Source organism: Lactuca virosa, chromosome 7, assembly GCF_052849685.1.
Source record: "Lactuca virosa cultivar CGN04683 chromosome 7, Lactuca_virosa_CGN04683_v6, whole genome shotgun sequence".
In the NCBI taxonomy this organism is placed as follows: domain Eukaryota; kingdom Viridiplantae; phylum Streptophyta; class Magnoliopsida; order Asterales; family Asteraceae; genus Lactuca; species Lactuca virosa.
In genome coordinates this window covers 154039653-154043707 of record NC_136432.1, presented here as the reverse complement: position 1 = coordinate 154043707, position 4055 = coordinate 154039653, and positions in this window count along the sequence as shown.

Sequence of the window (4055 nt, the reverse complement as noted above, 5' to 3'; positions counted from 1 at the left end):
AGCAAGAGGATGATTTGGAGAGAGGATGTAGGCACAAAATCGGCTATTGGAACTCCTTAGGGTTTCCGGTAGCCGATTTATGTAGCCCTTGGGGTCTTTAAATACTTGAGCTGCTAGGGTTACATCTTGAAACCCTAATTGAATAACTTAGGCCATAAGCAATCCAAAGATCCTTCTAGATTGAGGCTTGGACGAATTCAAGGAGTCCATACACCTTGATTTCTTCCACCCTATAATCCATAAGGATCCATAGCCCAAAATCAACTATCACACCATTGACAGTTCCAGTCCCCTTTATTTAATTAATCTCTTTTAGTCACCAAATTAATTCTTAATTAATCTATGACCAATATTAATTAAATAATATGATTATTCCTTTAATATATTATTCTCATAATATATTAATAAATCATAATATCTTCTCTCTCTTCATAAATCACCATGTCAAGTTGCTATGGTGAAGGCAACCCAAAAGGACCATGCACAACCGGGTCAAGTACTTACCAAATATAGTTACTGGCTTAGACACTAATCCAACCGGGTCAAGTACTTACCAAATATAGTTACGGGCCCAACACATAAGTCAAATCAAATCATCGAGGGGCCCTGATATCGCTTTTACCCTTTTAGGATAAAAGGAACAAATAAACTTCGACTTATATGCATTTATTATTCACTAATCAAATCATACACAACAATGCGTTTTATAACATCAAGTTACTGATGCGTTTACGCATTATCAATGCACAACCAATTAGCAAACAACAAATCATATATCTCGGTTTTAAGACCATATGATATTACCGTCTTGCGATCGCTCGTGATGAATTCCATGAAGCGATTCCAGCAAGCGTGGGTTTATTCCAATGCTCAAATCAAGTTCATAAGCACTCATGAACGTTGTAGCAAACCTTTGCTATGTCTACACACCAATTCATGACAGTCTTCATTCATAACTACTTCCAACATATGAACGACTGTGGACTGTTCGAATAATTCGATTATTATCAAATAATTCAATTATTCAGGAAGTCAAAACATGCAAAATGAAACAATAGGTAAATGATTAACATAAGACAGTAACATTACTAATAAATAATACTCTTTTATTTAATTATCGAATGTTAATAACAACTTATCTATTACACGTTTCTAAACTATCTAATCTAAACTAATATCGTCCTTTAGCCCAATGCTCCTAGCGTGCTGCAAGTGCTTAACCCTGCTCAGTCCCTTCGTAAGCGGATCTGCTGGGTTATCCTCTGACGATACCCTCTTCACTACGAGGAGTCCTTCTTCCACCCGATGTCGAATAAAGTGATATTTTTTGTCGATATGTCGAGATCTACCGTTATCCCTTGGTTCCTTGGTCAAGGCAACTGCTCCTTCATTATCACAGAAAATTTCCATAGGATCTTGTATGGCCGGCACAACTCCAAGGTCTCCAGTGAAGTTCTTCAACCATATTGCCTCCTTTGACGCTTCGCTTGCCGCTATATACTCTGATTCGCACGTTGAATCAGCTACGGTCTCCTGTTTGGAACTTTTCCCAGTCACTGCTCCTCCATTAAGGGTAAAGACCCAGCCCGACTGTGAACGGTAGTTGTCCCTGTCGGTCTGAAAACTGGCGTCACTGTACCCTCGCACCTTTAAGTCATCACTCCCACCGAAGACTAGAAACCATTCCTTGGTCCTCCGAAGGTACTTAAGAATATTCTTGACTACGATCCAATGCGCTCTGCCAGGGTTCCCTTGATATCTGCTGACCATGCTCAAAGCAAAGGCCACATCAGGGCGAGTACAAGTCATAACATACATGATTGAGCCAACTGCGGAAGCGTATGGTACTCGGCTCATCTCTGCTATCTCGACTTCAGTACTCGGACTTTGAGTCTTACTCAACTTGGCATTACTTTGGATTGGTAACTCCCCTTTCTTTGAATTCTCCATACTAAAACATTTTAGTACCTTGTCCAAGTAAGTATTCTGACTAAGTCCTATTAGTCTCTTACTTCTGTTTCTCACTATCCTTATTCCCAAAATATAGGAAGCCTCTCCGAGGTCCTTCATAGCGAAGCACTTCCCGAGCCAGGACTTAACCTCCTGCAGTGTCGGGACGTCGTTTCCTATGAGCAGTATGTCGTCGACATACAATATGAGGAAGCTTACTATACTCCCACTGGCTTTGACATATACACATGATTCATCTTTGCTTTGCAGAAAACAAAACTCTTTGACCTTCTCATCAAAACAAAGATTCCACCTGCGAGACGCTTGCTTAAGTCCATAAATGGACTTCTCAAGCTTACACACTCTATTGGGATGCTTCGCATTCACAAAACCCTATGGCTGAGCCATGTAAACATCCTCAGCCAACTTCCCATTAAGGAAAGCGGTCTTGACATCCATCTGCCATATTTCATAGTCATGAAATGCAGCAATGGCCAGCATCACACTGATAGACTTTATCTTCGCAACTGGTGAGAAGGTTTCGTCATAGTCAACTCCAGGAGTTTGAGTGAAACCCTTCGCAACCAATCGTGCCTTATAAGTGTGCACATTCCCATCCATGTCAGTCTTCTTCTTGAAGATCCACTTGCACCCGACCATCTTACGACCTGGTACATTGTCAACCAAATTCCAAACTTGGTTGTCATACATGGACTGAATCTCGATGTCCATAGCCTCTTTCCATTTTGCGGACTCCGGGCCTGCCATGGCTTCCTTATAGCTGTTAGGTTCGTCCAGATTCACTAGTGTACTATCATTAATGAATGTATCCCCTTCTGTAGTAATATGAAAACCATAAAACTGGGGTGGAACACTAACCCTTTCGGAACATCTAAGAGGTAAGGACTCGTCAATCGGTTCAACTGGAATTTCCTCCTCGGGTTAAGCGACAGTGTTAGAGGTTCCTTCATCGCTCGACTCTTGAAGCTCTTCAAGATCGATTTGCCTCCCACTGTCTCCTTGGCTTATGAGTTCTCGCTCTCGGAAAACCCCTCTCCTCGTGACGAAGACAACATTGTCACTCGGTCTGTAGAAGAGATATCCAAAGCATTTCTGCGGGTAGCCGATGAAAATACATCGCTCACTACGAGGTTCGAGCTTGTCGTGAGTCTCTCGTCTTACGAAAATCTCGCAACCCCAAGCCTTGATATGTGCCAACGAGGGAGCCTTCCCTGTCCACATTTCGTGAGGTGTTTTGGCAACCTTCTTCGTAGGGACTAAGTTAAGGATATGTGCGGCAGTCTCTAAGGCATACCCCCAGAATGAGATAGGTAGTGAAGCACGACTCATCATGGAACGAACCATGTCTAGCAAGGTTCGATTACGCCTCTTAGCCACACCATTCAACTGTGGTGTCCTAGGTGGCGTCAATTGTGAAACTATTTCGCATTCCTTGAGATAGTCGTTGAAATCAAGAATTAGGTACTCTCCACCTCGATCAGATCAAAGCATCTTGATTTTCCTGCCCAACTGATTCTACACTTCTTGTTTAAACTCTTTGAACTTTTCAAAGGTTTCTGACTTGTGCTTGATTAAGTAGATATACCCATATCTGCTATAATCGTCTGTGAAAGTCACATAGAAGTGATTTGCATCCCTTGTGGTGGATCTAAAGGGTGCACATAGATCTGTATGTATGAGATCCAATAAACCCTCACCCCTCGCACAAGTTCCAGTGAAGGGTGACTTGGTCATCTTTCCAAGTAAACAATACTCGCACACGTCATCGTCCCTAAGGTCGAATGACTCCAACACTCCATCCTTTTGGAGTTGGGCTATGCGTTTCTTGTTGACATGTCCAAGACGACAATGCCACAAGCATGCCTTATCCATACTATTGGAAGAATCCACACACAACTCATCATTTCCTAAGTTATCTATAACCATCACAGTTTCATATATTCCATTACAAGGCAATTCTTCAAAATATAAAACATTATTAAGATAAGCACAAATAGAACCTTTTCATTATCGAATGAATATCTAAAACCTTGTATATATAAACCATGAAATGAAATGATGTTTCTTGCCATATCTGGTGAATA